This window comes from Hemiscyllium ocellatum, chromosome 10 (assembly GCF_020745735.1).
Source record: "Hemiscyllium ocellatum isolate sHemOce1 chromosome 10, sHemOce1.pat.X.cur, whole genome shotgun sequence".
NCBI lineage: Eukaryota > Metazoa > Chordata > Chondrichthyes > Orectolobiformes > Hemiscylliidae > Hemiscyllium > Hemiscyllium ocellatum.
In genome coordinates this window covers 25,065,379-25,092,357 of record NC_083410.1, presented here as the reverse complement: position 1 = coordinate 25,092,357, position 26,979 = coordinate 25,065,379, and the positions used below count along the sequence as shown (strand labels likewise).

The 26,979-nt window shown below is 42.2% G+C and overlaps 1 protein-coding gene across 1 annotated transcript in view; it reads right to left on the bottom strand.

Annotated features, from left to right (window-relative positions):
• LOC132819372 (muscarinic acetylcholine receptor M3-like) overlaps window positions 1-26,979 on the bottom strand; it is a 235,847-nt gene that overhangs the window by 93,754 nt on the left and 115,114 nt on the right. The window contains exon 3 of the mRNA XM_060830848.1: window positions 18,964-19,055. The gene's annotated coding sequence lies outside the window, so the exon portion shown is untranslated. The remainder of the gene's footprint in view (window positions 1-18,963; window positions 19,056-26,979) is intronic.

The following is a 26,979-nucleotide window of genomic DNA, read 5'->3' as shown; positions in this document are numbered from 1 at the left end:
AACCAGGCACCCATATTGGTTTCATAGTGTGGGTTGGTCATGGAGTAAATTGCGTCAGGTTATAGTTTGCACAGCTATGATTCACCAAGTAGCTACATCTGAAAAACTACAGCTGCCTTCAGGCACATCCTATTTTCATTAGTGGAATATCCAAAACACAGCTTGTAGGGTTTACACTTTCCAAGAAAAGATCTAAACTTTCACAATTCTTTGGAAAGTTAGAGTACCATTTTGATGAGGTAAAATACCCTTTTTCAGAGGTCTTGGGACATATTTTGGAGAGGTAGTGTGCCCATTGGGAGAGGAAGGTTGCTTATTGGAGAAGACAGATACCTTTGGGATTGTTAAAAGTGGACATTAATGTGTATGAAGCAAAAAGAATGCATTTATTGAAACTGTCAAATTTATGGAAACTATCAAGCCGTCAAAGCATTTAAATAACCTGGTCTTCAAGTTCATAATAAAAGTCCTCAGTGTTAAAAGAAATTAATGCTTGCTATTTTAGATTAGATTAGATTACTTACAGTGTGGAAACAGGCCCTTCGGCCCAACAAGTCCACACCGACCCACCGAAGCGCAACCCACCCATACCCCGACATTTACCCCTTACCTAACACTACGGGCAATTTAGCATGGCCAATTCACCTAACCCGCACATCGTTGGACTGTGGGAGGAAACCGGAGCACCCGGAGGAAACCCACGCAGACACGGGGAGAATGTGCAAACTCCACGCAGTCTGTTGCCTGAGTCGGGAATTGAACCCGGGTCTCAGGCGCTGTGAGGCAGCAGTGCTAACCACTGTGCCACCGTGCCGCCCACAAATGTCTTTGCAATGTCTTTTGACATAAGCCTGAGAGCTACACTTTTAAAACAGGTGTTTACTGAATTCACAAATTATCTTTGTCACTTTTGGGTGCTTGTTAATCCAGAGACTAATTGATAGCTACAACTGGTAATGAATTGTTTGTTGTGGAGCTCTGGACACTAGTGCTCCTCTTCAGAAGGGATTAACTTGCTGAAGAATTGCAGTGAATATTTAACTTAAATTGGTGAGAGTTCTTTTTATTTTCATCACAGGTGTTTTTCCAGAGATCTGCCCATGATATGTTACTGGGGGAGTTGACATAGAGAGTGTAAAGGCAAAACATGGCGTGTGGGGCACATGGGACATTATGAGTTTGTATAACGTCTTTAAAGTGCTATGGGTCTGTGTGGGAGGTATGAAGTAAGATTGAGGGTATAAGGGAGGTGCGGGAGGTTGATGTGACATGGAAATGCAGTGCTATTTCTGAGGGCAGTCGACTCGACTCGACTCCTGTTCACAGTTTTGGAGAAGTGACTTTTGGGTTGTCTCATTCATTAAATGTCTGGGCCCTGAAGTTGATTCTGCCTCAAACATTTGGTTAAAATGTTCTTCATATTTTGTTGAAAAAGATGCTCCAGAAGTCATCTGCAAATCTTTGCAATGTTTTGTAAAGACTTGGCATAATGGTGTAATACCTTTTGTGCATGCTTATCAATTATCCATTAATCACTTCCTGCAAAAGCTACTTCAAGACCATCAGTTTTTAATGTTCATCGAGGTGAGAGACAGCAGTATAGGGGAACGGATCACTTCCAATTCAGAGCTATTGCGTGGGCAACTCTAGGTTAGATACAGACTAAACAGGGCCAATGTTTCATCTGTCACTATTGGAGCAGGAGTTCTCTGCCCTGCATAAACCTTATTTAAGATAACTAAAGCAAGTTTTATGCTATAAATTCATGCCCTCAATGTTGAGGTTGCTCAAACCTACTATGTTTTCTCTCTGCAATCAGCAAAGCTATAATTCCATCTCTCAGAGGTGAACCACTGTGCCACCCAGTTTTTAAAAATATATTACATATGAGCATACACAGATGGCAAGTCTGTTGGAGTGCTTTATTACATACTTAATCTCACAATCCTTTTATTCTGAGAATAATAAACTAATTTACGAATTGTTATATTGAATTGTGTAGAGTTGGAATTTGAACAGGGCAAAGTTAAACTATCCACTCATAGTGAACAACATTTTCATGGCAATAAAATAACATGAAATGCTGGAAACACTCAGCCAGCCAGGCAGTATTGGTGGACAAAGGACTGAAATTCAATGGGTCAGTCTTTGCTGTGTAAATAACAGTGACCTTAATAACGCTCGTAGTTATTGAAGGGCAATTTGGACAACGTCTTCCAGAGATTGCAATTGAACAATTAAAATGGGAAATCAGGACATTGCTTCTTGAGAAGTGGCAGTTGGAGTTTCAGATAAATGCGAGGTGCTGCATTTTGGGAAAGCAAATCCTAGCAGGACTTATACACTTAATGGTAAGGTCCTAGGGAGTGTTGCTGAACAAAGAGACCTTGGAGTGCAGGTTCATAGCTCCTTGAAAGTGGAGTCACAGGTAGATAGGATAGTGAAGAAGGCATTTGGTATGCTTTCTTTTATTGGTCAGAGTATTGAATACAGGAGTTGAGAGGTCATGTTGTGGCTGTACAGGACATTGGTAGGCCACTGTTGGAATATTGTGTGCAGTTCTGGTCTCCTTCCTATCAGAAAGATGTTGTGAAGCTTGAAAGGGTTCAGAAAAGATTTATAAAGATGTTGCCAGGATTGGAGGATCTGAGCTACAGGGAGAGGCCGAACAGGCTGGGGCTGTTTTCCCTGGAGCGTCGGAGGCTGAGGGGTGACCTTATAGAGGTTTATAAAATTATGAGGGGCATGGATAGGATAAATAGACAAAGTCTTTTCTCTGGGGTCAGGGAGTCCAGAACTAGAGGGCATAGGTTTAGGGTGAGAGGGGAAAGATATAAAAGAGATCTTAGGTGCAACTTTTTCACGCAGAGGGTGGTATGTGTATGGAATGAGCTGCCAGAGGATGTGGTGGAGGCTGGTACAATTGCAACATTTAAGAGGCATTTGGATGGGGATATGAATAGGAAGGGTTTGGAGGGATATGGGGCGGGGTGCTGGCAGGTGGGACTAGATTGGGTTGGGATATCTGGTCGGCATGGACAGGCTGGACCGAAGGGTCTGTTTCCATGCTGTACATCTCTATGACTATGACTATCTTGTCAATAGCTCATCACTGAAGTACATACAAAGGTGTGAAGCCACTTTATCTTGTGAGGGCAAGGTGTTGTTACAGTCAGAGAGAAACTGGATGAGTATTCCAGAACCCAAGGCTAATGCTTCAGGAACATGAGCATGTATCTCACCATGGCAGATCATAACGTTTGAAATCTACAAAAAGCTAGCCTCTTAGCAACCATGTAAACTCTGTCAATTGTTATTTAAACCCACTTGGTTTACTCACGTCCCTTAGTGAAAAAAATCAGTCACCCTTACCAGGTCTGGCTTCCATGTGATTCCAGACCCACAGCCATATGGTTCACTCTTAACTGCCCTGTGAGATGGCAATAAATATTAGTGAAACCCATTAAACATACAGAAACAACAGAAATGTTAGGGCTTGTGCATTTACTGTAAACACCTTTCAATGTTTTATTAAGTCTTAATTGCTATTATATAATCTCTCTGGCATTTAACATGAAATTTAAAAGTACAAAGTTTAATTATAATTGAGGTTTTGAAAAACAAACTGCCTTTAAATTTTATTTTATATTTCTCACTGTTTTATTTCTCTCTTTCTTTCCTTCATATTCTTGTTTTATTACACTTTCTGTGTCTGATTTGACATTGAATTAAATGATTGGCATTGTACTTCCTAGTTCAGACTCTGTACAGCTTATTAACAATTCGTTGTTCTGATTAAGTGAAGGGATATTCTATTGCTAGTCCTGATCACACAAAATCCAGATCCCTTTTAGAGAATGCTATGCCAAAGTAGGTTTCTAATCACTGTGGGCTCCAACACAAATTCCCATTAAAAAAACCTTTGGTCAAGTTTGTCAATGATTGCAAATTTATCTCCAGATTTATAACCCTCAGAGTTCAAGCAAAATATCTCAGACATGAACTTTCTTTTCTTCATGTATGAATGAAATGCAGTCAATGTCTAAAACTGACAATTTAAGAATTTGAATTTAGAAGTTTGGAGTTCGAGAGTTGATTGCCATGATTTAAATGGCAAATCGAAATTTGTAATTTATTGCAAAAGGCAATGGGATATAATGGTAGGGATGTTTTGCTACAGTTATTTGGTGTTGCTAAGGCCACATCTGGAGTACAGTGCATGGTTTTTGTCTCCTTATTTATGAAAAGCTGTAAATGCATTGGTAGCTGTTTAAGAAGCTTCATTCAATTGATACCTGGAATGTGGCTGTTACCTTATCAGGAACAATCGGAAAGGGTGGGACTGTATCCATCAGAATACAGAAGAACGAAGGCTGATCTTATTGAAAGGATCTGAGAGCACTCGACAGAGTGAAAGACAGATCCCCTTGTGGGAGAGACTAGAAATAGGGGACATAGTTTAATAATAAGAGGCCTTTCATTTAAAATGAAGATGAGAAGGACTTTTTTCGCTCAGAGTTGAAAGTCTTTGCAAATCTCTTCTCTCGATCAGTGGAGGTTGGTCATTGATCCTTTTCAGTTAGAGGTAGATAAATGCTTGACAAACGAGGGACTCAGTGGTTCTAACAGGTGGGTGGGAATGTGGAGTTGAGTCCACATTCAGATCAGCCATGACCTTTTTAAGTGGCTGAGCAGGCTAGAGGGGGTGAGTGGTCTCCTCCTACTCCTGATTCACGCGTTTGTAAACTCAAGCCTCCTCATCCGCTATCGATGACAAGCCAATAGAATCAATTATGTTCTTGGCTGCAGATACAGTTCCTGTGAATACTGAACCCCATATGGCTGTTTGAACTAAAGAGAATGCCAATGAGCATGACAGTTGAGCAGGCAACAAATCAGACAGATCTCCTAGAAGTGTGGTGCTGGAAAACCACAGCTGGTCAGGCAGCATCCAAGGAGCAGGAGAGTTGATGTTTATGATGAAGAGCTTATGCTTGAAATGTCAACTCTCCTGCTACTTGGGTGCTGCCTGACCGGCTGTGCTTTTCCAGTGCCACACCTTTTCATTCTGCTCTCCAGCATCTGCGGTCCTAATTTTCTCCTAGATCTCCTCAAAATCAAAATAGAGGATCAGTAAATCAGAGCTTGCCACCTGTAGCAGCAAAACATTGGATTCTTTCCAAATCCAGGTGTTCAAAAAGTGCCGTTTTCTGTGAGTTTACAGAAGAAGGATTAACTGTATCTGTAACTTATGAGAATAGTTGTTCACTCACTACTTGGCACCATGCTGAGTTACAGGTGCATAGAGTTTGAAAGGTGCCATTCACTTTATCCATGCACAGAATAAAATCATAACTTAATTTTAAACTTACAAGCCAAACAAAATGGAATAAATCTGAATGCTGGATTTGAGAAAAATGACACTGCTTCCCTTCCATTGCTTCATTTCTCTCACAGAAGGATGATTTTTGACCCACAGAGACCTCAGACTCCAGGTCATTTTCAGTGCCTGTGTTCCCAAATACATTCAATTTAACACTTAATGCATTTGTTTACAAATGCTTTGATTAAGACTATGATTGTATTATTGGCCTCTCTATGCTTCCAGTCATGTTTATTGTCTTCCTTCTTGACTGAAATGAAAGTGGGATCTCAGCCAAAAGTAACAGCATGTTCCACATTCTCACTATACTTGGGGCAAAGAGACTTCTTCTGAATTTCTGACTGGATTTATAATCGATGGTCTCCTGTAGAGGAGGTGGTAGTTTATGGGTATTATTGCCAGACTATTAACCCAGAGATCCAGATAATGTTCTGGGGACCTGGGTTCCACTCCTGCTAAGGCAGATGGTGAAATCTGGATCCAATACAAAGCTGGAATTAAGAGTCAAATACTGACTATGAAGCTGTTGCTTCACTCATGTCATTTAGAGAAGGAAACTGCCATCCTTACCTGGTCTTGGGCCTACATGGTACTCCAGACCCATAGCACTGTGGTTGACTTTTAGCTGTCCTCTGGGCACTTAGGGATGGACATGCAACAGTAGTTGACTAACCAACTTTAAGGGCATTTTAATTGTCATTGCATAAATATATGGATGATAATGGAATAGTGTAGGTTGGATGGGCTTCAGATTGGTTTCACAGATCGGTGCAACATTGAGGGCCGAAGAGCCAGTACTGCGCTATAATGTTTTATGTTCTACTTCAATAATGAGCATCATTGTAAGACAAATATCTTCATTCAAAGTTTTAACTAAAACTCTTTCAAAAAGATCATAGAGGCAAACTGATTATTGAATGCATGTAATACATCTAAATTGCCTCAATGTTTCCAGCTCTTCTATGAGTTTTGAATTGGATGTTTTGAAGGGGCTCTCATAGAATGTTCTTAAAATGCATAAGCTTTATGGTGCATCCTGAAATTAAATCAAAAATCAAGTGTTGAAAGTGAGACCCCAATTAAAATCAAGTGCCACACAACGTCCAAATAATGACTGTCACAAATATGAAAAAAATCTAAATTTCCCTCCAAATCACACACCACCCTGATTTTAAGGATATCACCTTTCCACTCACTGTTGCTGGGTCAGAGTCCTGGACCTCCATTCCCAACAGCACTGTAGATGGACTTACACCACATGGAATACAATGGTTTAAGGAGGTGTTCACCACCTTCTCAAGGATAATGAGGGAATGACAAAAATGCTGGCTTTGCTAGCAAAGGTTCCCTCTCATGAGTGAATAAAATGAACTCCAATTTAATGACACTTAGTATCCCATGTTATCTCTGTCTCGGCATTCTTCCCAGAAGAGAAAATGCTGCCTGTGCTTTATAGTGGATATTCAGCAATGCTAGCCTTCAAAGGTCTGCCCACCATGACTCTAGCACTCCTGTGGTCACAAGTGACATGTCCAAAATATAAATAATATGGAAACACTGTTAATAATATTGCAAAGTATTTCTACCTGCAATATACAGCCATACTTGCTGTAATAACATGTGCCTGGTGTAGTTACAAACCCCCCTTTCGAAATAAAAATCTTTCTGCACAGCAGAAAGGCATGGAGTATCAGAGATCGCAGGGAGGGAGCTATAATTTTATTGATCTTACATCAGAAACTCTGCTAGCCTTCTTCATGTTTTCTGTATTTTCAATTGAGTCTGGGTCATAAATTACTACCAATCTATAAATCAACAAAGGACTTGCAGAAGCAAACTGAAATACAACTTGCATTTACATTGCACCACATCACCTTGAGATATCTAAAAATATGTCACATTGAGGTTACCTGTCAAACCTGAATGACGTCTATTGGCTTGGCAAATTTATCCACCCACAGTGTATCAACAATGTGATGTTTTCAGCAAGACGTTGAACACTCAGATGGCACTGATTCTATTTTCGTTCATGGGCATCACTGGCTCAGACAGCATTTATTGCCCATCCCTAACTGCCCTGGAGATGGAAGTGGTGTGCTGCCTTCTTGAACTACTGTAAATCAAAGGGTAGGTTATCAGCAGTTAAGGGAGCTCCAGGCTTATACCCAGCCACAACAAAGGAACGATATCTTAATTCCAAGGCAGAATGGTGTTTGTCATGAAGGAGAACTTATAGGTGGTTACATTCACATGCAAGTGCTGCCCTTCTCCTTCCAGGTGGTACAGATTGTAGGTTTACAGGGTGCTGTCTAAGGAGGTTTGGTGAATTTCTGCAGTGTTTTGTAGATGGTACACACTGCTGCCACAGTGTGTTGATAGTGAAGAGTGTGAATTTTGAAGGTGGTGGACCAGGTGTCTGTCAGGTAGACTGCTTCATCTGGATAGTTTCTAGCTTCTTGAGTATTGTTGGAGCTGCACTCATCCAGACAAATGGGTAGTATTCCATTACACTCCTGTCATGTGCCTTGAAGGCTTTGGGGAGGCAGGAGGTGCATTATTTGCTGCATGATTCCTAGCCTCTGACTTGACAGTATTTATAAGGCTGGTCCTGTTCAGTTCTAGAGCTGAAAATGTGTTGCTGGAAAAGCGCAGCAGGTCAGGCAGCATCCAAGGAGCAGGAGAATCGACGTTTCGGGCATGAGCCCTTCTTCAGGAATCTTACATGAGCCCTTCTTTAGCCCTGTTCAGTTTCTAGTCAATGGTAATTCCCGGGATTAGCGGGGGAATTCAACAATTAAGGAAATAATAAGGAGGCTGAGAAAAAGGTCTTCGTTGCAAACTGTGCGGTGGATATTGAAATGCTACTTAAATTAGGAAAGTAAGCGCGAGATTGTCTGAATCTTAATTGACAAGATCAGGGCATCCGAATAGGACTTGAAGGTTGGTCTTTACAGTCCATTCTGAGATAAGGTAGCTCAGTAGAGTTAAACCAAAATAGGACGCTAGTGATTTTCACTATTACATGTTGGGGCTCAGCATGGGAAAAGGCTTTGCTTTGTATTTATTAAAGAGACAAAAACAATAGGCAAATAATGTGAATTATCATCAACATTTTGTAGCTCATCTGATGGATTGACATGATTATGCAGGATTTATTTGTTGCATTGTGTTATGAAGATTAAAGACTATACATTTGCCAAAGGGTGTCTCCGTCCAGATGATTGATAGACCAATATAAACTGAGCTATTACTAATAGGAGATCTTCCATCTCTAAACGACCATGACATTGTTTTCATACGCAGTTTGCTTCCATTCAGCTCTTGGGCATGAATGATTTCAATTTGAAGCATTAATGACAGTGTGCATGGACATGCCTATGGTACAGCGCAATCCACCCTCTGAGCTAATGGAGGTGGTAGGCAAATTTAAGTATGCAAATTACACAAAATGTCAAACCTAGCCCAGAGTGAAACTCTGCTCACTCTCCTGCTTCAAGGAGTCTGAGTGAAACAAACTCAGACAGTTGCAATCTTGTTAAAAGTGAGCATTGAATGATAGTATGAGACTTCCAGAAACTGGTGGTTTCACTCGAGAAATTACCAGATTTCACTTTTGGCTGTAAGATGGAAATGCGACAGCAGTGATGAATGTTCTTTAATACAAGCGGCTGAACTTCTGGGTCAGAATCCCAGGTTGGGTTGGTGTGTGATACCATCTTCAAGAAATTTAGAAACATGGAAGGTAGGAGCAGGAGTAGGCTATTCAGCCCTTCAAACCTGCTCCACCATTCAATATGACTAGAGCTGATCATCCAACTCAGCCACATTCCTGATGAAGGGCTTTTGCCCAAAATGTCGATTTTCCTGCACCTCGGATGCTGCCTGACCTGCTGTGCTTTTCCAGCACCACACTCTTGACTCTGATCTCTAGCATCTGCGGTCCTCACTTTCCCCTCCAACGCAGTGTCCTGTCCCCACTTTCTCCCCATACTGTCTCATCTCTTTCACCATTAATACTAAGGAGATGGTCAGTGGCCAGATGGCATATTCACCATTTAAGTAATGATGGGCAGTGGGCTCCTAAGCTAGAAGGATTTAAGGCAGAAGGATTCAAGATAGAAGCTTCCAAGAAAACTGAAATTCACAATGTTGGAATTGGGTACAAAGAACTCCCACTCATTCAGCAGTAGACAAACCTATGACTCAGGAGGTTATATGTTTGAGGTGTCCCCAGTTTACTATCCATGTGGCTCACCCAAATGCTAAGGTGCCAAGAGTTGACAACCCCACTGATGCCTCCAAGAATAAAAAATGTATCCACCTGGATGCAACTGTGGGCAAACTGAGGAAAAAAATCATGTGGTTGTTGAGAGAGAGAAGGAAAAATTACTTGCATTTACATAGAACCTTTCTCAATCACAGGATGCACCAAAGCATTTTACAATCAAGCCTTTCAAATGCAGTCAATGCTGAGAATCAGAGAATCACAACAAATTACCACAGACCAGATGTGATAATGGCTAGATAATATATTTCTATTACGTTGAATGAAGGATGAACATTGGCACAAACACTGGACTAACTCTCCTTGTCTGTTTTGAATTAGCATCGTGAAATCTTTCACACCACCTTGGGGGAGCAGTTTAGGCCTGGTTTAGCTTCTCATCTGAATGACATCACCTCTGATTGTGCTACACTGTCTGGGTACTGCCTGAGAGTGTCAGCCTGGATTGTTCCACTCAAGTGACTGGAGTAGGATTTGAACTCTCAGCCTTCTGAAATGGGAGTGTTACCAAGTGAGCCAGGGCTGACAAAAAATTATGATTGCTTTTTATTTTTTATGAACGTTCTGTGAGGTGAAGATTGAAAATAAAAAGGTCGGACAGGGCAGAGTGGGCTGGAAGATGGGTGAAATCTATAACCATGCACCCAACTGCCTTTGGGTGCAGACAGAACTCTCGGGCTACCCTGACATTCCGCTCCCAAATGCCAATGAGCCTTGTTTGGACACAGGAGAGATTGGGAGCATTGAGGTGAAGTTTGGGAGTTAACATCATTGGGGCCTCATAGAATCAAAAAGCTCAAGTTTACAAATCCTTTCATTTCCCTACTCCAACCCACAACCGACAAGAGAGCACCTGTGATGAAGATGCTGTTGAATGTGGCAGATCACTACAAAAATTTGTTCAGATTGTTAAGATGTTGAGATAAAAGTGAAGTGTTGAAACAGGTAATCAATAAATTTCCACAGACTTTGACTCTTTTTGTTCTAGTTTTATTGAACTTGCCATTATAAAATGAAAACGCACAAAAGGAAGCCATTCAGCTCCTCCTGCCTACGTTCTGCTTTTGAAAGAGGTCTCAAATCAGGGCCAGTCCTCATCAAAAACAAACATTTCTGGAGAAACTCAGCAGGTCTGGCAGTATCTGTGAGAAGAAAACAGAGCTAATGTTTTGAGTCTCATGACTCTGCATGCAGCCTTGGTTCTTTCCTCCTCCTGTCATAGTACACGATCTCACATTGTCTCTCAAAAAAACCTAAGCATAATCTCACATTGTCTCATAAAAGAATTAGCATAAGGAATATAATGTGGGAAAACGTGAGGTTATGCACTTTGGCAGGAAGAACAGAGAAGCTGAATATTAACAAAATGGAGAAAGGCAACAGCACGACATCACAGATAGACTTGAGAGTACTCAGGCAGATATCAAAAAAATGCTGACATCCACAATCAGCAGATAATAGAAGGCAGTTGCAATCTCGGCCTTTATTTCAAAGGGAATGGAGCAAAGAAGTAGGGAGTTCTCGTTAAAACCAAAAAAAAAGCACAAGTTAGATCACATCTGGACTAACGAGAGCAGTTTTGGCCCTCTTATCTCAGGAAAAATTGCTTGGCACTGGCAGCAGTCCAGAGAAGGTTCACTGGGCTGATCCCAGGTGTTGAGGGATTGTTAGGAGGACAGGTTGAGTACATTGGACTTGCACACAATTGAGTTTAGAAAAATTAGAAGCAATCTCGTTGAAACAGACACGATTCTTGAATGGCTTGGAAGGGTAGATACGGAAAGGCTGTTTCCCCTTGAGGGAGGATCTAGGACTAGAGGATGTAATCTCTAAGTAAGAAGTCACCCATTTAAAATGGAGGTGAGGAAGAATTTCTTTTCTTAGAGGGTGGTGAATCTCTAGATTTTTTTTAAATTTCAAGAGGACTGTTAGGGCTGGGCCATTAAGGATATGAAAGGCTGAGACGTACAGATTTTGAATCAGTAGATGAATCAAAGTTATGAGGAAAAGACAGTAAAGCCAAGTTGAAGATTGTCAGAGCAGTCATAATTGCTTTTCATGGCAGAAGATACTATTGGGTTGAATAATCAACTGCTGTTTCTATATCTTTTTGTTTTATTGCCTACTCTTTTCTCTTCAAATATTTATTCAATTCCTTTCAGAAAGTTCTACTCAGTAAACATTCACTGCCCGTTAAGGCAATCCATTCTAGATCACAATAACTTGATATTGTTATCTTATTCAAAGAAGAGGGATGATTTTAACCTATCCCATTTGCTGCAATGCAAGTGAGTCCGAACTGTATATTAACAATGTTTAGTTGTCGTAGGTGGTGGATATTAACTCGGGGTGTTAGTTTAGGAGGGCTGTGGTTTTAATGTGTAACACTGCAAATAAATGTTTATACATTGGTTAAAGATTGGTTCCATTTCTACCCTTCATGAACTGACTTTCTGGAATACAACAGTGAATATGGGATGGATGTGCAATTTAATATCTCAACTTAATTTGTTTACGGACTTAAAATTCTCCACTGCCCATCAGTTTAGTCGGATTTCACTCCACAAAGTTGCATTACAATTAAATCAATGAAAAAGGCAACAAACACATACTACAAAGTCTTGAGAAGAGCAACATTCCTCTTCACAAATGGAACTGGGTTAGATCTTCAATTTTAAAGAGGGTGAACTGAGACAAAACAGTAAGAAACTTCCCAGTACTTTGACTGACAATTCGTTCTATGTCAAACTGCCATCCCATAACCAGATCCTGGGATATTCATTAAATATTGAGTTGCCAGGCATATTTGTATTAAAAAGCTGGAAAGCAACAAAAGAAATGCTTGATTTAGCATATTGTTATAAATGAATTAAAGTCGAGAAAAAATTATTTGAGTCTTAACATGGAAACACATCACTTTCTCCATAGCAACATGATATCAGTTTCATCAACATATTAGATGCAGGAATATTATTTGAACATATTGAGTACTGGCATCGTAATATCAGCAAAATCTTTAGACTAACATACCTTTCGATAATTTCTCTTCCATAAGTTTGATACATGTGTTATAAGTTGCCACAAATACGTTTGAAAAGCAATGTTGGAGGTGAAGAAAATTGGCCACTAAATGTTCTTTAAATGAATAAAATACTGTTTTTTTTAACTTCATTATTTCCTTCAGGTTTATAAGCTTGTTGTCTTCACGTTGCTGTTTGCTGATCCAACACATAATGACACGCTGTGTAAGACCTCTATGATGCCATAGAGCTGCACATCACTGGGTATAAATGCCACAGACTAAGCAGAGTTAGGACACTGGAAGAACAGAACACCAGAACTCCTCACCCTCTGGAAAAAAACACTGATAAGGTAAGGTCTTGCACACACAAAATAGACACTTAAGTTATTCTTGAATATAGTTATAAGTCAGAGCTGGAATATCTATGTTTACCATGTATTGCAGCATGAATGTATAATACATGGTATTATTTTGAAAGGCTAAGATTGAAAACAGTCCTTGTCTTGATTTCTCTTTAACTAGTCTGCAAGGAATGCAAACTCATGGTGAGGCATCAAGCCATATGACAAAAGAGTTACAACTCTCAAAGAGACAAGTCCCGAATTGACCTTCGATCAAACCCCGTTCTGTTGGCACCAATGTGATCCACACTGGCCATCTAGCCAATTGGTATCCTTTTTTGAACCACCCAAACGTGCCTGAGTTGCTGTGGCAGTATATATTTTTACATTCGTGTTGGAAACTGGAGCTATGGTTAGTGATAGTAGAGACTTTGATTTCTTAACCATCACTTGGCTGACCAGAAATCTCTCTGCTTCTACCACCTGATATTGTTGGATTTTGCGAAGATCTATAATTGATACTCAGCCTATTTGACCATGTTATTGACACACTATCCTTGGATATCAGGTCCTGGAATAGAACTTAAACCCACAGCTGCTGGTTTGGAGTCAGGAACATTTCCCACTAAGCCACAAGACCTCCAGACAGACATTTCTTGACCATTTATTAACTTGAAAAGCTACTTCCTGGCATATGTTCCAGATAGACTAGGATTTGTACAGGGAACTAATCTGCAATCAAACAGTTTTGTAAATATCTCCTTGCAAGTTTTGGGTTTATTTACAGTACTTTTGTTTTTACATTAGCATGAAATTCACAAAGGATATACCTGCATCTGGAACCCCTGTTGAATAAGCTGGTGCCCTGAATCCACACTCAGACTGCATTAACATCATAACAGCAGTACTGATGAGAAGCAAAATCACTGCATCCTGATATTCCAGAATGGGGCAGAGATTCCTCTGGAATCTACTCAGCGAATGGCTGACCATCAAAAATAAGGAAAAGGTTTTGATATCAGGACCGTATGTTTACTAAGGACTGAATGGAGGAATTAGAGTAAAAACTGCCCCCCAAAAATGTTGATACCACACTTTCTCCACTTTGAAATGGTAAAAATCAGAATTAAAGTTATAGTTCACTCAAAGAAACCCTTCAGATGAACAAAGAACCTTTTCTTCACTAAGTCTGAGGAAACAGAAACATTTCCCAGCTAGCTGTTACACATTTTTCTGTCTTCGAGCCCAATAGCAGGACAATTATGACCTTCTGACTTTGGAATTTTGCCCTTACTATATTCCCAGCCGCAGCCACATTTGTCCCTTTTGTATGTAACCTGAGCACCGTACATCTATAATTGTCCGGTCTAAATAAGCTACAATCACAATTCATGCAGACTTCAGCAGATGTTTGATCCAGAAACAGTGCACATCGATGCTCAACTGGCCTTTAATCTCTGTGGCTTTTAGCTTATGGGACTGGCACTTAATGGCCATCACGTTGATGGTCCCAAAACCCAAATATAACCCCACCCCCCACCCCACCACCATTGCTGCCATATTCTTTAATTTAAAACCTATGGCTTATTTTATTTCTATAATTTATAGCCTTTTGATTTGAAGGGACTACTCTTGATCAGGATTGCAAGTTAAAAGAAAACAAGTTCTATAAATGTCACTCTCTACACTATTGTTGTCTCAAACTTCAGGGATTAGTTAGTGATTGTTCCCTCTAGACCCATAAGAAAACCAAAGCAATCTTGAAGAGTACTTACAGAATACTGCTTCCTGGACCTGTATGCAATCTCTAATAATAGCTTGTAACAAAAATAATCCAAGAACACTGTTGACGTGGACAAATTACCTAAATTATATTTTGCATTTTGTGTCTTCACATTGATTGAATGTCCCAGAGTGATTGCAGTCTTAAGTGCATTTTGCAAATAATGCCTGTGGCATTCTGATGGGATTTATTGTGAGAACGCTAACAGTAATGTTCCTTTTTGCCATGGTTCAAATGTCATTACCATCAGTAACTACACCGGTGAGAAGAGAACAGGCCACAGGGCGATTTTAACTCCCTGGTGGAAATAGACAGCGATCCCAGTTGAATTTTAGCTGTGGTTAGACACATTACAAACTTCTGGACTCAACATAAGATTCAATAATTTCACTTTAAAACCACTGCTCAACCTTTGTTTCAGACATCAGCTGATTGTATATACTTCACTGTTCTTTTAAGCATTCCCGACTTCCATCCCTTCATGAAACTTCACCTTTTTGCTTCATGAACTTGTTACATGCTCAAAGCATTTTTTAAAAAAAATTACTCATGTGCTGTGTCTGAGGTAGCATTTATTGCCTATCCTTAATTGCCAAGAGGGCAGTTAATAGTCAACTATATTGCTGTAGGTCAGGAGTTATCATAGGTTAGTGCAAGTAAGGACAGTAGATTTCCATCCCTGAAGGACTTTGGTGAATTAAATGGACTTTCACAACAATTGACAATGGTTAAATGGTCACTTATAGGTCAATTTGTTATCTCAGACTTTATATTGCATTCAGATTTCACCATCTATCAAGTGTGAATTGAAACCCATGTCCTCATAACATTGACCTGCGTTTCTAGTCTAACCATATTACCACTAGGCAACCACCACTTATCCTGACATACTTGTGACATTTTCAATTCTAGTAGAAGGTCACTAGTATGAAAAGGTAACTCTAGTTGTCTCTTCACACATGCTGCTGGACCTGCTGGGTAGCTGAAGCATTTCAGGCCTGGAACTCCCCTGCTGACAACTGGAAGGCGGCCACTGGCAGAAAAGTTGGTCCTCCTCATTTTTTTAAAAATCAGATCTCCATTAGCATTTGCAAATCTGATGCAATTATTCTACCCTGCACTAGAATTTTTTTTTTTTATCTACCTCACCTTCTCATCCTGTGATACTCAATTCCACAAAGATACCTTCTATATCCAGCTATACATACCGCAATGACTGCATCATTGAATGGAAAAGCATTCATTGTTTTTGAATGCTTACCAAAGAATGCTTCGAAAGCAGGTAGCACATGTGGGTTGGGGGCTTTTGGAGTCTCTCTCTGTGCAGTTTATTCTCAGCTTATGTCCCTGCTGAAGACACAGGTAGCCCATTTGCAATTCAGCAGTCACAGAGTACGGGAGGACTTGGTTGCCCTCAGGCTGGTGCACTTGCACGGTGATAATCAAGTGAAAACCCAACCACATGACCCAGGACAGCCATAATGGGAGGAGTCCTCTCACAGGCCAATGAATACAATTGGGGCGAAGGCAGAGGGAGAGGCAGCATGTAGGAACAGTGCTGCTCTTTGGAGCTAGGAGGCATCTGATGGCTCAGAGAGGTTGGGTTACAGAAAGAAATCTGAATTACCTGTATCCAAACAGGATCTTAGATTGGCTGAAGCAGCATAGTTAGCCAGGCAGGCTGTATTTCACAAACAGTACAGAAGGTTCGTCTGAGGAGAGAGAGAGAGAGAGAGAGAGAGAGACTCTCTGCTCTTGATCACTGACTCTGATTTCATCCAGTCAACTAATCAGAGGCTGTCAATGTACCAGCAAAAAAGACAGGAAGATTGGGAAGAGAGTGCATTCAATGTTATTTCTACGTGGCCTCATTGTGGTGATAGTAAAACTGTACTGGGAGTAATTAACACTGAGAGCCATGCATACCGCAAGAGAGACTATTTACTTTGCTGCATCAGTAAGGGACGTCCATTTGTGGCACAAAGGTCTAAAACCAGAACACTGCAACATGCAAGTCACCAAGTGGTAGATGGCACTGAAGATCAGAATGTATTCTGCTTAGAGGAAAAGGTAGTTCCACAAGAGAATTGCCAGTATGTGAATATCATGGTCAATGGTAGGAACAGGGATTTTAACTGAACACAGGAGTAGGGGTGCCTATTCTTTCAGAAATGACACCATGGCTAAAACCTGAATTTCTCTAAACCCCTTCAACTGAATGGTGCAGGAGTTATTTTACTCAGTGGGCACAGACAGATGCACGCCATATTTCAATATAATCAGAGAGAGGTCATTGAAACTTTGTACATCATTTCTAATCAATATTTTGCTTCATTAAAAACAGAACAGAGGAATGTGTGGAGCTTGGAATCTTCTTTATTTGCCAGCTGCAGAAGAAATTCAAGTTCATTCAATATTGCAAAGAAATTACTAAAGCAGCAGATCAGCATTCAGTGAAGAAACCACATTTGGAGGAAATAAAAGTTCTTTCCTTTCTCTTTGAGGTAGGCAAGTAGGAGTGAGAGAGAAGTACACTGAGGATTAAAGTGACCAGCTGCCTAATGATATTCTAGACCTGAAATGAGAGAGGAAAGGGGAGAATGACAAGCAAAGTGTCACTGATATTAACGATTTATTGCAGTAAGAGGTACTGAACCTTATCTTACTCTTTGAAGTTAAAAATCACACAACACCATGTTATAGTCCAACAGGTTTAATTGGAAGCACACTAGCTTTCAGAACGACGCCCCAGTCCAACACCGGCATCTTCAAATCATTACTCTTTGAAGATAGCACAGACGAGTTCAGTGCTGATGCCTTTGCTGTGAAGGATCAGCATGCTTTTCACAAAAGGGATAAAGATGCATATCAGTCAGTTCATTCTGTAGATGACAACAATGACAAGTGGTAATTACCACTTGATGCAAGAAAGCCATCATATGAAGAAATGCCAAAAGTATTCTCATGATAGCTGTTGTATACAAATGCCTAATGTTATTGAATCGGTACTCAAGTCTTGAGATCAGAAAAATTCCAAGGTGCTTATTACAAATCTTAACAGTGCAGTAGGTATACAAGAAGTAATTGCTCTGAATCTGAAACTTATCTTCACTACAGATGGTGGTGACACATGACGTGATGAAGTTTCTGACAAGGAGCAAACTCATACTGAAAAGAGAATCTGAGAAAAATCACTGTCTAGAGGAAGAGAAATTGCTATAGTGTTAGCAGGAAAATCAGTATCCTCATATAATTCTCCTTTTCACATCACATGGAACTTCCATTCCCATGTCTCCTAGCTGCAGGTAGCATATGCACACATTTAACATAGGCATGGTGGCTCAGTGGTTAGCGCTGCTGCCTCACAGCATCAGGGACCCAAGTTCAATTCTAACCTCAGGTGACTGTGTGGAATTTACACATTCTCCCTATGTCTGTGTGGGTTTCCTTCCAAAGTCCAAAGATGTGCAGGTTAGGTAGATTGGCCGTGGGAAATGTAAGGGGTTGGGCCTGGGTGGGATACTGTTCAGAGGGTCAGTGTAGATTTGATGGGCTGAATGGCCTACTTCCACACTGTAGGGATGCTATGATATATCTTCAGTTCTTAGTATCCTCTCACTGTAATCTGAGATTCCCACCATTTGGCTTGAGGACCTCTGATGAGCTGCCCCCATTTTTCATCAACTGCCTGCCACATGTAATTAATCAGGGAACCTGTGTCCTTGCTAATTAAGAGGGTGTCCTGGTCACAACTCGAAATGAGAGATTGTTTCCTGGAGTGATCTCCAGATGTGGAACTTGTGTTTCCTGGTCCAGCAAGATTTTAGTTGTTGGCATCAGAAATGAAAGAACTGTGCACTCATCCACTTTCCAGCCAGTCTCCCCTTACTCATTCTCACTTATTGCCTGCTGAAGTTCTGTTCTCACTCCAATCCCTAACAGAAGCAGTGACTGAAACAGATTATAGTTTACAATCATGAGACATCTTGTACAGGGGAAATGTCTCAGATTCTCAACCCGCCAAACAAGATGGAAATATAATCTTTTGTTTCATTTTGATGTTTCTATTAAGTAGACATTTGACTCATTCAAGACTTTGAGAAGCGAATATATTTTTTCTCCTCAAATAAATAGAGTTGAAGGTTTTACCTTTCATGACATGACTTGGCTCATGGAAATCACCGAGGCGCCAAATAACTTGCTGCAGTCAATTCAGTACCACATTAAAACAAGAAGAAAATCTGCAAAGAGTGTAATTCATAATTATGTTTAATATTGCAGTGGAAACAAGAAACCCAATAACATCTGGAAACAAATATACTGGTCCTCACTTTGGAAGTATACAATACGAGTTGGACAATCGTGTGTGTCATTTGAGCTGAAAAATGTGTTGCTGGAAAAGCGCAGCAGGTCAGGCAGCATCCAAGGAGCAGGAGAATCGACGTTTTGGGCATAAGCCCTTCTTCAGGAATGAGCCTGTGTGTCATTTGGTGGTTTTACCCATTTTCCCTGTTGGGTTCTATTCTTCCTTCTGTCCTCTTATGATGTTCTATGTTATACAATATTTTCTGTCCAGGAGAACATGAGGGAGAGTTGTGCAGGACTCTGCCACATATGCATAGATAGAGACAGAAAAACCGCAGACGCTGGAATCCAAAGTAGATAGGCAGGAGGCTGGAAGAACACAGCAAGCCAGGCAGCATTAGGATGTGGAGAAGTCAATGGTTCGGGTGGAACCCTTCTTCAGGACTGGGGGTGGGTGTGGGGGTCTTCTTCAAGGACCGTTCCCTCTGACAGTCCTTGGTCAACACCACCCCCAACACCGAAACCCCAGGTATCATCCACTGCAACCAGAAACGATGCAAAACCTGCCAGTACACCACCTCCCTCACCTTTTGAACAATGTGCTTTCCTCTCTGTCACCCAGACAACCCTCCGCGACACCACCTCCATTCTCCACTCCACTGCTCTAAATACCCCCCTTCCCAACGCAATAAAGTCAGTCTCCCTTGTCCTTAACCACCACCCCACCAGTCTCCACATCCAACGCAACATCCTCAAACACTTTCACCAACACCAAATAGACACCACCATCAAAAACATTTTCCACTCCCCACCCCTCTGTGCCTTCTGCAAGGACCGTACCCTCTGACAAACCTTGGTTCATGCCACTCCTGCTATTGAACCCCAAGGTACCTTCCCCTGCAACCAGGAAAGATGCAAAACCTGCTGGTATACCAACCCTGTCACTTCCAGCCAGGGCTCCAAACAGTCCTTCCAGGTGAGACAAAGATTCAACTGCCTCTCTTCCAACCTAGTTTACTGCATCAGGTGCTCCCGATGTGGACATCGCTACTTCGGGAGACAAAATGTAAAGTTAGGGAATGGCTCACCGAGCATCGCAGCTGGGTCCGCAGGGGCTGACTGGACCTCCCAGTCACCGCCCATTTCAGTTTCCCCCCATTCCAACATGACCATCCTTGGCCTCCTCCATTGCCAAAACAAACCACAGCTCCTCTTGGAGGAACAGCACCTTATCTTCCACCTGGGCACCCTACAGCCTGGAGGACTCAACACTGAGTTCTCCAATTTCAAATAACCTCCCTCCCCATCCCCCGACTCCCTTTCCAGCCCCTCCACACCTTCCATCCCTCCCTGCCACCAACCGGATTCATTTCTCCCGTTGACCAACCAAGTCGTACACCCGACCTGTCTTCATCTATCCCCACTTCACCATCCTGCCCCTACCACCCCCTTTATCTGCAGCTTCCCCCACACCCACCCTCAGTCCTGAAGAAGGGTTACACCCAAAATGTCAACTTCTGCAACCCCTGATGGTACCTGGCTTGCTGGGTTCTTCCAGCCTCCTGCTTGTCTACTCATGCATGGAGTCATTCATAGACAGAAAGGGTAGGATGGACCATATTTTAATTCCTCCTTCTTGTGAGGGAATCTCTTTTGTCTGTTACATAACCCAGTTATGATCCAGATATTATTTGTGTGAAATGTTGAGTGTACATTTGAAGCCTATAATTTTCTACCACAGCATACTCACAGGGTGAAATCTTCCCAGTTTTAGAATAAATTGGAAGGCAGGAGAGATTACAAGAGACAAGTGGCCTGTTAGGACCTACTAGAACTTCTGACAATCAGGCACTTAAGTAATTGAGTTATAGCGTCCCTACGGTGGAGAAAGAGGCCATTCAGCCCATCAAGGTCCTCCAAGGAGCATCCCTCCCAGACCTAGACCCCCTGCACTATCCTGGTAACCCCACATTTACCATGACTAACTCACCTAGTCTGCACAAATCTGGACAATATGGGCAATTTAGCATGGCCAATCCACCTTAACCTGCACATCTTCTATGGGACTATGGGAGGAAACCGGAGTAGCCGGAGGAAACTCACTTTGACATGAGGAGAATGTGCAACTCCATGTAGTCACCCGAGGCTGGAAGTGAACCTGAGTGCGCTGCGCTGTGAGGCAGCAGTGCTAACCACTGAACCACTATACCATTCATTGGTGGCCCACAGACTTTCTACTGGGAATAGGACCCCAATTGAGGAAGTACTGCCTGCCAAAGGTGTGGGTCAATCAGAGGCTATTAGTTCAAGCAGTTGGCAGTGCCACAAAGAGGGAAATGGGATGGTGCCAGGGCTATAGTACCCACTGGTCTCTAGGATGGAAGGGTGACCATGAAATAGATGGGTGGTACGATCTCACTGGGTGGGGGTTTATGGGGTTCATCCTGAAATAGGCAGCTTGCCCAGCCTGAATTACCTGTTGGATAGACTGACTCTACCTCATCACATATGTAATGTGAGAACCCAAGTAAGAATAGGCATCTTGAGTGAAAATGCATCTATCACTTATGCACCTCAATTAATGTCAGGGTGGGAACGTTAGATTAAGGTCCTCTTGTTTTTATGTGGAGGCTGATATTCTGGAGCATCAGCCAATCACCTATTTAAATTTTCTCCCCATCAGTTGGCTCACTGCCACCCAGGCCAGAAGATTCCACTTGCAACGAAGGTCTTATGATTGACCTCTCTGGTAAACATTGGTGCATTATAAATATGTCCCAAGTCTCTCCATAATAATCATTTCAAAGTCTGGCACTGAATATTTACAAAAATGATCTATTTACAGGGAAGGTTGGTGACATGGTGGTATTGGCATTCATCAGGTAATCCAGAGTCGAAGAGTGGGTTGCTGGAAAAGCACAGCCAGTCAGGAGCAGGAGAATCAACAATTCGAGCATAAGCCCTTCGTCAGGAATGAGGCTTATGGCCCAAGGGGGCTGAGAGATAAACGGGTGAGGGGTGGGGCTGGGGTGAAGGTTCCTGGGAATGCGATAGGTCGATGAAGTTGGGGGTGAAAGCGATAGGTTGGAGAAGAGGGTGGAGTGGATAGGTGGGAAGGACGATTGACAGGTAGGACAGGTCAAGAGGGTGGGTGCTGAGTTGGGAGGTTGGATCTGGGATAAGGTGGGGTGAGGGGAAATGAGGAAACTGGTGAAATCCACATTGATCCCTTGTGGTTGGAGGGTCCCAAGGTGGAGGTTGAGGCATTTCATCCAGGTGTCAGGTGGGAAGGGTTTGGCAGTGGAGGAGGCTCAGGGCCTGCATGTCTTTGGCAGAGTGTTTGGTCACGGGGAAGTGGGGTTGTTTCGTGCATATGTTCTGGAGATGTTTCTGAAACATTCTGCAAGTGGGCGGCACGGTGGCACAGTGGTTAGCACTGCTGCCTCACAGCGCCAGAGACCCGGGTTGAATTCCTGCCTCAGGTGACTGACTGTGTGGAGTTTGCACATTCTCCCCGTGTCTGCGTGGGTTTCCTCCCACAGTCCAAAGATGTGCGGGTCAGGTGAATTGGCCATGCTAAATTGCCCGTAGTGTTAGGTAAGGGGTAAATGTAGGGGTATGGGTGGGTTGCGCTTCGGCAGGTCGGTGTGGACTTGTTGGGCCGAAGGGCCTGTTTCCACACTGTAAGTAATCTAATCTAAAACTGATGTCCCAGTTTAAAGGAAACCACATCGGGAGCAACGGACATTGTAGATGATGTGTGTGGAAATACAGGTAAATCTCTGGTGGATGTGCAAGGATTCTTTGGAACCTCAAATGAAGGTGACCTGGTCAGAACCCCACTGGTCTTCACCTTCCACCCCATCAAGCTCCTGATACATCGCATCATCCTCCGCCATTTCCACCACCTACAAACAGACCCAACCAGCAGGGGCATATTTCCCTCCCCACCCCTATCTGTGTTCTGTAAAGGCCATTTCCTTTGTGGCTACCTTGTCAGGACCATGCCCCACCATGATCCCGTTCCCCACCCACACCCCCCTTTCTGGCACCTTTCCTGCCACCGCAAGAATTGCAAAACCTGTGCCCACACCTCCCCCCTCACCTCCGTCCAAGGCCCCAAAGGATCCTTCCGCATCCATTGGAGTTTTACTTGTACTTCCACATATGTCATCTACTATGTCCGTTGCTCTTGATGTGCTCTCCTCTACATTGGGGAGACAGGATGCCAACTTGTGGAATGTTTCAGAGAATATTGCCAGGACACATGAACGAAACAACCACCCTGCCTTGTGGCCAAACATTTTAACTCTAAAGGACTTTAAAGGATTGGACACTCTCGAGGCAGGAAACATGTTCCCGCTGATGGGTGAGTGCCGAGGACACAGCTTATAAATACGGGGTAGACCATTTAGGACAGTGATGAGGAGAAACTTCTTCACCCAGAGAGTGGTGGCTGTGTGGAATGTTCTTCCCCAGAGGGCAGTGGAGGCCCAGTCTCTGGATTCATTTAAGAAAGAGTTGGATAGAGCTCTCAAGGATAGTGGAATCAAGGGTTATGGAGATAAGGCAGGAACAGGATAATGATTAAGGATGATCAGCCATGATCATATTGAATGGTGGTGCAGGCTCGAAGGGCAGAATGGCCTCCTGCACCTATTGTCTATTGTCTATTGTCTCCCCCTCCCACTCTGCCAAGAGCATGCAGGTCCTGGGCCTCATCCACTGCCAAACTTTTACCAACTGACGCCTGGAAGTGCAACGCCTCATATTCTGCTTTGGGACTCTCCAATCGCATGGGATCAATGTGGATTTCACCAGTTTCCTCATTTCCCCTCCCCCCACCTTATCCCAGATCCAACCTTCCAACTCAGCCCCATCCTCATGACCTGTCCATCTTCCTTTCCACGTATCCGCTCCATCCTTTTCTCTGACCTATCACCATTATCCCCACCTTCACCTACTTATTGCATTCTCAACTACCTTCCCTCCAGCCCCACCCCCTCCCATTTATCTCTCAGTTCCCTTGGTCCACAAGTCTCATTCCTGATGAAGAGCTTATCCTGAAACGTCGATTCTCCTGCTCCTCAGATGCTGCCTGACCTGCAGTGTTTTTCCAGCACCACTGTCTTCGGCTCTGATCTCCAGCATCGGCAGTCCTCACCTTCTCCTAAGTCAGCCAGAGACCCAGGTTAAGATTCTGGGTGGAAGGGCTCAAACTCCACATGAAAATGAGCAGAAATTTAATTCAATACATTAATCTGGAATTTAAAGTTATTTCCAGTAATATTGATCATGAAACCAGCTCTCCAAAGTTGTTGTAAGAAGTCATTCGTGTCCTCCAATTGCTATACATTCCCCCAGTCTGGCCTACATGTAAGATCAGACCACAGCAAAATGGTTGACTCTTAATTATATCAGGAACTCTCAAGGAAAGTCTATATCTCTGAATTAGTCATATGCTTGAAAGATTATGACCTATACTGACAGTTACCCAGGGGAGTTAGAGAAACTAAAACCTACTCTAATTCCTGGTTAACCATGAATTCTTCACCCCACCTCTACCCCACCCTGATTAAACATTTCCAATTACTCCTACCAACACCCCCCCCCCTCCAATTCAACCTGACCTAACAGCCATCTCTACCCATCACCTCCCAGACTCGAGCTTTTGTCAAAATGCTTTTGGGACCTTTAACCCTTGGAATCCAGCAATTCCTGCTTTCACAAAGGGGGTGCAGCTTGGCCTCTAATGTGCAGCGCTGACAGGTTCCCAGATCAGCTCCACATTTTTCAAAAAGCCAAATCTGCTGTTCAGGCCAGAAATGTGGTGTTCCATGGTGGGGGCAATCCTTGGGAGATTTGGCTTATAACAGGCTTTGCACAGACCTGACTCCCTTCAGTTCCCAGTGGGGAAGTTGACCTGTTAGAGAAATTTAAGAAGGGGCAACTTTGAAATCCTGAGCTGAGCAGTCAGGTCTGGGAGGTGTGAGAAAATTTAAAAATCAGTTGTTTCAGATTGGAATGAACCCATGTGATACTCTAGGTCAAGTGGTATGCTGTGGTTACCTTGAGCATTTACCTCTCAAGTAAGAACAATGTCACTTTACTGTTTCTAAGTACTGAAAGCTATCACATACAAATGGATTCAGGTCAGGATGGGAGATATCAGAGGCCTCTTATAAAATATGTAACTCCTGGTGACATAATGAGACAGTTTTTCCTTTTGTTCAACTTCATCTTTTCATTAACATGCTCAGCCCGCTTCCTCTTTTGACAGGATTGTTCATTATTATTATTATTATTATTATTGTTCAAGCTTTAGTGTCCTCATTCCTTTCAAGTTACAGTTTGTGATTCAGCTGATTTCATGTGTGTGTGTGTGTCTGTCTGTGTCGGCAAGTATGTGTGCATATATTATGTGCATGTGTAGATATGTGTGTGGGTATGTGTGTGTACACGTGTATGTGTGTGTATACGTGTGTGCGCGCGCATACGTGTGTGCGCGTGTGTCTGTGTCCATTGGGGTCTTTGTATTTGTGTGTGTATTAACACATGAGTGAGTGGATCTGTGTGTGTGTGTGTGTACATGCATATGTGTGGCTTTATGTGTTTGTGTGTGAGTGCGTATGTGTCTGAGTGTGTGCGTGTCTTTGTGCTGATGTGTGCATGTGTGTGCGTCATTGCTAGTGAACAATAACTTTGTAAATCTGAATGAAAATCCAAAGCAGGTCAGGGATAATTAAAACTGCTATTCTTAGTGCATTTAATCTGTCTGGCATTCAAATCTTTGCATCATTGTTTGACATTGGACGTCCATTAGAACAATAAACCACTGAAGGAATTTATAATGTGGTGGTGAGAAAACTGGGTTTTGTTGCACAAGTTGCTTGAAGGAAGAATATCATCTGCTTAAAGAATCTGGTTAAATGGTGCACCTTCAAGTTCAATGCAAGGGGTGTTCCTGAATGGAGTTTTCCAACAGAAGGACGAATCCACATTGTGCATATGCAGCATGTTATTTATCAGGCCAGTATGAAGATCAGGATGGGAGATGAGCTGGCACTGAAATACATTTCACAGAGTGCTGCATTTATCAGTTACACAGGCTCTGCAATGGATCTCAGTGTCAAACATAAAATCTGGCAGAGATAACATGAACCTCCAGACATCAAAGGAGATCTCAGGCATTATGGTTTTGTCCTTTTTATTCTGTTATTAGGAAATGGAAGTGACTTAAAATGGTTGTTCATTGGAACGAAATTCTTTCATAAGCATTTTGTTACAAGTGTGAAATGATGAACACAAATGGGAAACAATATGGGAATTGCTAGGCTGAGACAGAGCCCTGACCTGATATTGTCCCTTAATTCTTTATCCGTTGAAAACAATATTAAATGAATTACTGCCAATCTCTAAGTTTTTTAGTTCCATCGAAATTCAGAGCTGGAGGAACCAGCTGTGGTCAGTGGTAACTTTGGCATTTTTGAGTAAGTAAGTTGTGGACTCAAGTCCCACTCTGGAGAGGTGAGTATAAAATCTGGGCTGATACAGCAGTGCAGTATCAAGATGTTAAACTACTGCCCCAGTGTTCTTCTCAAAAGAATAAATGATCCCACAGCAGTCTTTGATGAAGAACAAAGATCAAAGCATGCAGAAGCTTTCTGTTCACAAACTGGCTATCATACTTTCTTCACTACAACAATGAATACAATTCAAGAGTATTTCATTGTTTGTGAAACATTTTGACATATGCAGAGATTGGGAAATGCAGGACTTTTTTTATTTTTAAAATTACATAATATTTTTTACTGTAGGAAAGGACAAAGTACTTCGAGATGATAACAGATGGTCATGGTT